This window comes from Nicotiana tabacum, chromosome 4 (genome assembly GCF_000715075.1).
Source record: "Nicotiana tabacum cultivar K326 chromosome 4, ASM71507v2, whole genome shotgun sequence".
NCBI classification, from domain to species: Eukaryota; Viridiplantae; Streptophyta; class Magnoliopsida; order Solanales; family Solanaceae; genus Nicotiana; species Nicotiana tabacum.
This window is the reverse complement of record NC_134083.1, coordinates 95865020-95876928: the sequence shown is the minus strand read 5'-3', so window position 1 is coordinate 95876928 and position 11909 is coordinate 95865020.

Genomic DNA, 11909 nt, shown 5'->3' with positions numbered 1-11909 from the left:
GTTTGAGCCGGGGGAGGCTAAGTTATTAGGCACGTTTCTGGTTCGAGATGCCTTCAGCACAGTCCAGTAGGACGAGAATTTGACTTATATTGCGGAGCCTGTGGCTAGCTTGGACCGGCAGGTCCGGAAGTTGAGATCAAAGGATATTACTTTATTGAAGGTTCAATAGAGGGGTCATACGATCAACGAGGCGACCTAGGATATCGAGCACAACATGCGGAGTCATTATCCTCATCTATTCACCACTTCAGGTATGTCCTTATGCACGTTCGAGGACGAATGTTTATTTTAAGAGGGGGAGAATGTAACGACCCGATCAGTTGTTTTGTGTAATTTCACCCTGTTATCCCTTTTATTGCTTCACACTTGTGTTTTTGTTCTTTTATGACTTGCGGGGTTGATTAATTTTATTCCGGAAAGTTTTCGGGTTGATTTGGACTCTTGATTCTAGACTTAGAAGCTTTAATTTAAAAATATTGACCAAACTTTGACTTTTATGAAAACGATCCCGGAACTGTATTTTTATGACTCCGATAGCTTTGTATCATGATTTCGGATTTGAGCGTATGCCCGGAATTAATTTTGAAAGTCCGTAGGTTGATTTGCCGAAATTTGGCAATTTAAAGTTGAAAAGTTTGACTGTAGGTTGAATTTTAGCTATTGAACTTGGAATTTAATTTTGGGGACTTGGAATAGGTCCGTTATGGTATTTAGAACTTGTCTGCAAAATTTGGTGTCGTTTGGAGTTAGTTTGATAGGTTTCAGATGCTTAGTTGTAATTCTAGAAATTCTTGAAAATTTCCTTTGAATTCCATGCATTTTAGAGCTCAATTCGTAGTTTTAGATGTTATTTTTATATTTTCGATTGCATGAGCGAGTTCATATGATGTTTTTAGACTTGTGTGAAGATTTGGTTTGGAGCCTCGAGGGCTCGAATGAGTTTCGGACACGTTCCGAAAGTGTTATGGACTAAAAATAGTAGCTGGTGTTTGGTGCCCTCTGGTGTCGCAATTGCGAACACCAGGGTCACATCGCGACCATAGCAAGAATCCCAGGTATCACAAATGCAATACTTTGGTCGCATTTGCGAAGATCTTCTGGGTTGGGCTAGGTTCGCTTTTGCGACAAAAATGTCCCTTTTTCGATGGAAGCAGGGGTCGCAAATGCGATCCCATATTTGCATTTGCGAAGAGCTTCCCAAGATTTCGGTGCCACATTTGCGAGGCTTTCTTCGCAATTGCGAGGGGTCGAAATTACGAACCCATATCGCAATTGCGATATCTGTAGCTGAACATAAGGGCTGAAAGTCGGGATTTATCTCTCATTTTCTCATTTTTTTTTAACCCTAGACTCGTTGGATGCGATTTGGAGAGTGGGTTTTCACCTACAAACCTTGGGTAAGTGATTCTAATCTATTTCTAATCATATTCCATCAACATATCTTAGATTTTAGCATCAAAATCATGTGAATCAAAGTAGAAATTTATGAAACTTCGTCATGTTTTTGAAAAATAAGAAATTGAGTTTTGAGAGTTGATTTGGACTCGGATTTTGAAACTAATCACATATATGAACTCGTGGGGTCATGGATAGACGGAATCTATCATTGGACCCAGGTTTTGACCGGCGAGCCTCGGGTTGACTTTTGTTGACTTTTTGGAAAAATTGTAAAGATCTTAACTTTATCTATTGCAATTGAATTCCCTAGTATTGTTTGATGATATTGAGTCGATTTTGGTTAGATTTGAGCCGTGTGGAGGAACTTTAAGGGAAAAGCTATTTCAAGAGTGTTGAATTGGCCTAATTGAGATAAGTGTCTTGCCTAACTTCGTGTGGAGGGACTACCCCTTAGGATTGGTATTGTTTGATTCAATTGTGGTTAGTGAAATCCGTGTATGCAAGGTGACGAGTGGGTACGCGGGTTGTACGTAGTATTTGACCAGTTTGGGCTATTTAGACTAATTCCATGCTTTAATTGAAATGACATATTATGTTCTAAATTCGCATAGTCAAATTATCTTTAATTGTGTTAGACTATCATTAAATGCCTTAGTCGATTTGTGTAATTTGTTCTACATCCTACTTGATAAATTGCTCCCATGCTTTAGTTGAACATGTTGCTCCTTTATTGTTACATGTTATCTCTTCATTGTTAATTATCATTGATGAATTAATTATTTGTGTTATCCCTTTACTTGTTGATTTCCATTATTTGAGACTCATAATTGAATATTATTTCTTTTAATGTGAGTTAGTCTTATCTAATATCGTGGTTATACCTTATTTTTTCTCATTGTTGAGTTAATTGATGTTGAAGTTGTGAAAGCCGTAATGCGTTAAGGCGATGCTTGCTATTGTTGAAACATCTATCTTATTGAGCATTTTCATCCATTATTGTTGTTGATATTCTTATATACGTTGTGGTGAAGCCATGGGCTATCGATGTAGAAACATTTATATTGTTGTTGTTGGCAAGTTGTGATACGTAGGCGCTTGTGGTGTGAATTGTTATTGTGATATGATAGTGATGCGCATGTGATGGTATAAGGCTTGGGTTGATGTACATGCATCGGTATAAGGTGGGACTTATGTACGTGCTGCTTGTAGGGGAACTACGTGAAGCCACGCGGCGTCATAAGGTGAGTTAAAGTGCGTGTAGCTATTTCGGGAAAACTATTTTCAAAACCTATTTTAAAATGTAAGACTCACGCAGTGGTATAAGAAAAGATTGTGATTGAAATTGACAAATGTGAATACGAGGCGGTACCTCGGTTGTGATTCTTGATTATACGAGGCGGTACCTCGGTTTGATTTTATTATACACGAGGCAGTACCTCGTTGTGTTTCTTGATGTTTGTTTCATGTAGCAAAGTGTTGTGGAAGGAATATTTTTTGTTGCTTCATTCTTTATTATTCTAGCAGTTGTAGTCCATACATGATCATTGTAGCACTTTAGTTGCTTCTTTTATGCTATTTCTATTATTAACTTTCGGTACTAGTTCTTCCTATTGTCATGTTCTGTATCAGTTATTCTTCACGTTACGTTACTTATCCGTATTACATTTTTATATTGTCTATTTTATATCCTAGTAGGTGTCTTGACCTGGCCTCATCACTACTCTACTGAGGTTAGGCTTGATACGTACTGGGTACCATTGTGGTGTACTCATACTACACTTCTGCACATCTTTTTATGCAGACCTAGATATGTTTGCTCGTGCTGGTCGTTAGAGGTATTTGTAGTTACTACTTGGGAAGACTTCAAGGTATACCTGCTCCACGTCTGTAGGCCTCAGAGTCACTTTCCCTATTTTACTCCCTGTTGCATTTTTCTTTCGAACAGTGATGTAGTAGTACTCTAGTTGTATTCTATAGGAATTATGACTTAGTTCCACTGGTTTTGGGGTGTGTATTGTGAGATTCTATTTTCGGAAGGCTTTATCTATTATTCAGTTGTTTTCAGTAACTTGTTAATTTATATCTTTATCATTATTTTTTAGGCTTACCTAGTCTTAGAGACTCGGTGCCATCACGACATCCTTCTGAGGGAAATTGGGGTCGTGACATCAAGCCTAATGAACTAATGAAATTTCAATTTCCAGAATTCATGCCGAACCATATCAAATCAATTCGGAATGACCTCAAATCTTGCACGTAAGTCCCAAATGATACAACGGACCTATTCCAACTTTCGGAACCAAAACTCAAATCTGATATCATCAAAGTCAACCCTCGATCAAACCTATCAACCTTCCAAACCTTCAACTTTCCATTTTTTGCTGATTCAAGCTAAAATAACCTAGGAACCTCCAAATCTAAATCCGGACATACGCCTAAGTCCAAAATTATCATACAAAACTATTGTAATCATAAAAATATCATTTCGGAGTCGTCTACATAAAAATTAAACTCCGATCAACTCTTACAACTTAAGCCTCCAACCAAGAGACTAAGTGTCTCAAATCAATCCAAAACTCTTCTGAAACCACACCAACCACCCCAGTAAGTCACGTAGCCACATATACATATATGTAAAGCATCAAATAGGGAAAACAGGACTAAAGTACTCAAAATGACCAGCCGAGTTGTTACAAGAAATTTGAGTTCCCCCATGAGCAACTAAAGCTTCGGACTTTGGTCTATCAAGGAATTTATTTTACTCTCTTGTGATTTATGGTGTGCATTGTGAATAATGCATAATTTTAAGTGTATGATGGTGATATTATTTGGGTGAACTTTTGTGCTATTTTAGTTGTTTTAGTTTAATTGAAAAATAAAATTTAAAAAAAATTAAAAATTTTGGAATGTTTTTTAGGTAGACTTCGTTTTTCTTATGGCCACGGTTCTTTTTCAAGGAACGATTTTTTGAAACGGATAGTAGTAGTTTTTTTTAAGTAAAATGTTCTAAACTTTTGAACTTTTTCGATGTAGACTTCCAATACAGTTTTCTTGTCGATTAAAGTCTAAAGAAACAACAACATCAACAACAAAAATGACCCAGTAAAATCCCACAAGTGGAGGTCTGTGGAAGGTAGTGCGTATGCAGATCTTATCCCTACCCCGATGGAGTAAAGAGACTGTTTTCGAAACACTCTCGGTTCAAGAAGACGAAAAAGACGTGAAGAGAAGGGACAATATACCAGTAGCATTAAACAGAAACCAAAGAAATAATAACAGTATCATAAGAACTAGAAAATAGTGAAATGCAATAACAAACTAGAAAATAAGGCCCGATGCTATGATAGTGTGAACACAACATTAACCACTAGCAGTAAAGTCTAAAGAGAAATAAAAAAAATCTTTTTCTTTTAGAATAGACAAGTGAAATTGGAAGAACTTGAGTATCTCTATTTTTTGACATATTTTATATCGGGGCTTAGAGCTGGACAATACTTTCTTTTCGATTTTTGTGACTATATGCCTTGAGAATATATGTGACTTTATTTTGACACTTAGGCTCATCTTTTGACTCCTGCTATATACTTCCTATGTGGTTGAATTATATATGAATGTGCTTAGTTGCTTTAACTTGAGAGTCAAGTCTGAGTCGTCTTAAGTGAGTTATGTGCACTGTTTGAGGTGAGATTTTGGTTGTACTCTGTGTCGTTCCTTGCTATCTAGAACTTGCTTCATGTGTGAGTGAAATAAAATAAGTAAGCCTTGTGAGTATAGAAAGTGATATAGGCATTTCGTTAATTGGCCTTTGAGCTACTTGCCTACCAGTGGTAAAATTACTCATTTTTAGCTCATTTGAGCCTGTAAACCTTTTTTTTAGCACCCATATTATAAGTCAAATCTCCTTTGTTTTTAATCAAATCTTCATTGTTGAACCTTAACCTCTGAAAGAACTTAAGTCATTAGAAGAGTAAGGGGAGAGATTGGATAGCTTTTGAGTAGAACTATAGAAAGGCCAAAAGGTGTAAGTGTTTATTAATAGAGCTACTAGCCGAAAGGTGTGGAGGTCGAAAATTAGAGTGGTGGGTTGATAAACAGTCTATAGTTTCGCCTTGTCTTACTAGTAGTAGTAGTACTAGTCGGGTACTTTCCTATTCCTAGTCCCTTGTTTCTATACGGTGTGTCAGTATTAGCAGTAGGATTGACACTTATTCTTGTAGTTTCGTATCCCTAGATCTATGTCATTACTCGTTGCATTATTTGCTTTTACTGTCTTATTACCCTGTTGTTACTATTATTTCTCTATTGCTCTATTTTTAATGTTCTTGAGCAGAGGGTCTTCCGGAAACAGCTTCTCTACCTTCATAGGCAAGGTCTGCGTACACACTATCCTCCCCAGACCCTACTTGTGGGATTCCACTGGGTTGTTGTTGTTTATACATATATACCCCTCCAATTCATTTTGATATGAGCTAGTATTTATGTAGAAGTTCTAAAGACAATGGATTGTATTATGTATGATTTCGTAGCGATTTGTTGAGTTGATCATGAATATCATGTGCTTCAAAGTTAAAATGTATTATAGTAAAAGTGCTTAGGTGGGGTTAGTCATTACTATACATATCTATCTCTTAGCCTATATTACAACTCGTAAAGACCTAATTAATCCTATATTTTGTGAGCTTAAATTAGTAGAGACTTAAACTACAGGAAAGCTTAAAGTACGAAATTTGATGGCATTTGAGCTTTTTTATGAGAGTGAGTAAATTCTTTCAATATGCAAGTCCTTAAATTATGCTTGAATTCATATTTGAGTGTGCAGACTAATTATTATCTTTGGCTTGTTGGTGAGTGCACGTGATTTGCGACGGATTAGTAGGGTCCTCGGTTCTTTCATTGGCACAAGAAGCGAGTCATATAGAGAAATATATTGGAATCATCTTTTGAGGCTAGGATGTTAGAAAGAGACACACAAATATTTTAGATAATCTTGACATGGGTCTAAACTTGAGGAAAGATGTCTTTAACTCTTATGTTGGGTTCTAAGCATCAGTATAAACTATTATCATTGGTGTGATGCTTGAGTATGTTTTGAAATGTGTTACTTGTCGATGTGCTTAATTTTAAACTTGCTCGAGTACGAGCAACAATTTAAGTGTGAGATGGTAATAAAATACCAAAAGTACATGTTTTTTCATGTGTTTTTATTTTATTTTGCGTGTAAATTGCGGGAGCTTACATGGTTTTTGATGTGAAATGTTGCTCATTACGTTTTTATTATATGTAGGCACGAGTTTGGATGAAAAAAGAGTAAAAAAAGAAGAATTATCACAAAATAGTGAAGTATGGCAAAGGCACGAAACGCTTTGCGGAACAAAAATTAAAAGAGCTGGGAGCTCGTCTATGGCCACGCGCTGCGCAAAAGTTGTCGCGCTGTCCGATTTTCTTGTCCGATGTTAGATTGCATTGGACGGTCCTCCACCCTACCTAGATCATATAAATATACTTTAAACACATTTTTACATAACTTTGGAGGGGAGACACTACTTTAGAGCAAGACAAAATCTTCGGAGGCAAGAATACGCTACGAGCAAGGAGGAAGATTCAACCACGAGTTGTTTCCCTTCTTCCTATTTTTTATTGTTGGCTATGAATTCTGGTATTGTGTTTTCACATGCTTTTATGAGTAACTAATTCTATTATTTAGGATTTTAATGGTATCTTTTGTAGGAGAAATTCTTAATACATTTTGATATAATTGATCATTTAGATATCTCTATATGTTCAACTTTATGCGTATTTTAGTTAATTGAAGAGATCTAAATTGACTATGCCTATTTATTATGTATTGCTTGTAAAATGATACATATTTAGGTGGTTGTTGAACGACGTCACTCCTAACATTTTGAGGAATCAATACGGAGGGTTTAAAGGTGGATATAGGAATAACAAAATTTTGACGTGGTCATAGTGAGCGGTAAGATAGTGCCAACTAGCGTAGTTCAGGAGAATTGTTAAGTAAATTATTGTAATTGCTCGAGAGAGAATTATGACACCTGAAGTGCTCACAATCACTAGAGAATACTTAAGCGAAATTATAGGAGATGTAGCGAGAAGGATTCTGACAATTGGAAAAATCATAACTCTATGCCTCCTTAATCTTGTCTCTAATTTCATCCTTATTAATTGATAATTTTACTGCTTTTTGGTATTTGTTAATTAATTAATTTAAAATAAAAATCACAATCTTTATAACTAGGAAATTATTCGAACTTGTTTTCTTAGCAATGTTGAACAGTTGTAGCCAACCCTTAGTTATTTGTGGGATTTGGCTCCGAATTTTTAGATCTGATTATATTTGCGGTGAATTGCTTATCATTTTTAGGACTAGAGTTGGGTATAATCAAGATCTTATAGCTTTTAACTCATTTTATTGACCAATAGGTCACACCTTTGAGTTATTTTTTAGTATTTCCTTCACTAGGTAGGGGTAAGGTACGCGTACACATTATTCTCCACGTATTCCATATGTGGAAATATATTGGGTTTGTTGTTGTTGTTGTTGTTGCTGTTTACTATTTGAAAATATTCCCGGCTAAATGAGAGTGATTTTCGATTTTTGGATGGAATTTGGTTCTTTTCATAAATATACCAATTACTCTTAAACTGATCATACATTCATATTACTGTTTCGATCAATACATAAGATTATCATCAATACTTAATAAATGATTTTTTAAACAATATTTTCGCAGTCAAATCAAACACCAAAAAATACTTTTCAAAAGATAAATTTTTATGGAAAACATATTTCCTCATGCCTAACACAGCCGAGGGAAAAAAAGAGAAGTAATGGAAAATAAGAGAAAAAAAACTAATCATATCTGATTTTAGTGTTTGCACAACATACACGATAACATCAGAAAACTTGTAGGGTGGCTTCGACGTTACGGTCAGTAGTGCTATTATTGTGGCAATGTGGGGCTCATTAAGTTTGAAATAAGTGGTATTAGAGTTTAATTTCAAATAACAATTTTTTTTTACAGTGATTTAAATTAGTTTATTTTGTTGATGAACGTGTGAAAGTTGTTTACTTTGATCTTTTTATGTGGAAATATGATTTATTTAATTAAATTAGTGCCAGTCAATTAAAGTTCAAAATAAAAATTGAAATATTTTGAAAATTACATTGAGGTTTCTACCTAAAGTAAATTGTTAAGCAGTCTAAATATGTTTAAGTATATCCTTGCTACTCTTATTTTTTTTTTTCTAGATTAGGCCCAAATTTATTGTAACTTGGATTTATCTGAAAAAAAACCCTTCATAATTGTATCTTTTACTCTAGTCTTCAGTTCAAGTTTGCATTTATTCAACAAGAACTATGTTAGCTTAGGCTAGTTTCCTCTTGTAATGACTTTTAAGTTATGTTTGTTTGAATTAATATCTTTAATTAACAAAAAAGGAATCTTTTTATTACGTTTCATCACTTTAAAAGAAAAGGATTAACGTACATTTACAAAAGTAGGGGCAAAGAGCGTTGAGTAAAATAAAAAATAAAGAAAGAACACGTTTTGTAGCATGACTAAAATAGTAAATATTTCTCCTTTTCTCGATTTACTTCAATATATTTGTATTGTATTTACCTTACAGTATATTATCCGTTATCATTGTGGTAATTGGTATCAGAACCAAACCAATTGTTTTTAGGCAAAGACTTTTCAAAAAAGTTCTTTTTGTATGAATTAATTTGTGTTTGACTAATTAATTTAAAAATTATTTTTGAGTTTTGAGCAATAATTAATATTTTACCAAACTTTTAAAAAGCGGTCCTAAGTATATTTTTGTCAAAATTGTGTTTAAAAAAAGCGTTTTTAAATATAAGCTACTTTTTTAAAACTCCTTCGGCTTCTACTCAAAATTACTTATTTTTCCTTTTAAAAGTTTGGCCAAACACCTTAACTTTGAAAAAAAATACACGTTTGACCAAAAAAGTCTGGCTAAAAAGAAGGTTGACCAAATAGACTATTAGTCTAGTTTAATTAATTATTTCTTATTATTCCTTGAAATAATTTAACAAAAACTTTTGTATATACAAGAAAAAATATCCCCGGCCCTCTTTTCCCCCTTTGTTATTTGTTGTAGGTAGGGGTGTTCATAAAAACCCGAAAAATCGAACCAAACCGAAAACCAAATCAAACCGACCAAAAAAACCGATATTTTTAGGTTTGGTTTGGTTTTGGTTTCAAATTTTAAAAACCGATCAAATTTGGTTTGGTTTTGGTTTTAATAAAAAAAACCGAACCAAACCGACTATAAAAGTAGCTATTTAAATGTATTATTATACTTATATATATGTATATTTTTATATAAAGTTTCTAAAATTTTATGGTACATATTAGTCATTTGTATTTTTAGTCTAGTTCTTTGCTATTATAATAATCTAATTCTTTACCTTCTAGTTTGATTGGTAGTTTTCTTTTATTAAGTACACGAATTTATTTCATGTTAAAAATAATCGATTTTTAATTGAGTACTTAAGTTATTCATCACTATTTGAGTCAATTATCATCAATATATCTTGGTAAATGATAGATTTCTCAAAGAGCAATTAGTTTGATAGCGTTACGTTGAAAATGTACTCGTCGGAATATGCGTTTGGTTGTGTATATCTCATATTTAAGAAAAAACCGACAAATAACTGAAAAAATCGAAAAACCGAATCGATAAAAAACCAACTTAATTGATTTGATTTTGTTCTAATATTTAAAAAACTGACTTACTTGATTTTATTTCTTTTTAAGAAAAAATCGACTCAAACCGAATCATGAACGCCCATAGTTGTAGGTTTTATTTTCTAGTGAAGTGATTCTAATAGAAATCCTTATCGTGAGAGTCACTCTCAGAGTAGCATAGGATACCTTTAAGATGGAACATAGAAGACGGTCTACGTACGTAACAGATCTCTCTCTATATATATTCTGTAATTAAAATAATTAGGATAAGTGTCTCTTGTTGGGATTACCAAACACATAATGAATCTTTCCACGTGAAGTGTTGTTCTCTTCCTCTTCCTCTTTCACTCTTTCTCTTCTTTTTTATTTCTTCTGCTGGTTTTCAACATGATTAAAGAGTGACAGAAGCATTTCTTTGTGCTTGGTATTTTTAACATGTATGAGATGGTAACAGCTATTGAAGAAAAAGAAAATGAAAATTTGAGCAAGAAAGTCAAGTTTTATTGACTTGACCAAAGAAACACTGTATGTGGAAAAGTAAAGAGCAAAGAGCCAAAGACCCCAACATAATGTTGTGGGGTTCCATTGTTAATACTCTTCAAAGACATTTTATATTATTTTCAATTGTTCGTTTCTCCTTTTTCTTCTTTAAAGAATTACATGCTACTTATTATAATGTAATTTCTTCCACCTTATTAATTAATAAATAAATAAACGCCTAGTCTAAGACAATATCAACATTCTTAAATTAACCTACTTAATAACTGCTCTAAAATTAACCTATTTAAGAACTGCCCTTTTATTCATGTCATCACTTGCTAAAGAATTACCTCCGCCCGTCATTCGTTAATTTTTTTTTCCTTTTCATTTCCTATATTACCTTTGAGTCCATCTAAGATGACATTGAATTTTAAAATAAAATTCTTGTTCATATTCATTAGCTTCTAACACCATCATTACAAAAGTAAATCGACGATCAGTTTTATATAATCTCCAACTTTCTAAATAATCAATTTATTAGAAGTAACTACTAAAAAGTAGTGCATTTCATTAAAGGGCGTATCTATTCGTTGGAGCATGAGCACGTGATTCCATGCTCATCTTTCAAATACCATGTATTGTTGGGATTGTAAGCTTGTGTAGCTTAAAGATGGTGAATGAGAAATGGAGGGAAAATGAAATATTTGAGTTTCCCTCCTTGGCAAAGGGATATTGTCTCATATTGGAGAAAGAAAAAGCTTTTGATGGGTATACATATAATTGCTCTTCTTCTAGCTCTTAAAGAGTTAAGAAGAAGGCAAGCCTCGCGCCGTCGTCGTCGCTCGCTCGGCTTCGTCTTCGGCTTCCTTTCAATTATTTAATTAAATAATTAACGAAAAATTCAATCCGGAATAACCCGGTCAGGTCAGGCCCGTTTTCTTTCCCGAATTATTTTAAATCTATTTTCCCGCAATATTTCAAACAACCTGTTCCAACTGCCATGGCTGTTTCCAAAAGGTTGCAAACCTTTTCAGAAACAATGCCAGCAACTCTATAAATATACTTTGAATCCCAGAATCTTTCCTTACGAAATTTTCTGATCTTCTTCTTCTTCTTCTTCGAAATGGATCTTTAAACGGAAAATGAAAGCTGATGGCACTATTGATAAATATAAGGCAAGACTTGTTGTCAAAGGTTATAGACAAAAGGAAGGCCTTGATTACTTTGACACTTACTCGCTAGTAACGAGGATAACATCTATTAGGGTGTTAGTGGCACTAGCGGCCGTGTATGGTCTTAAAA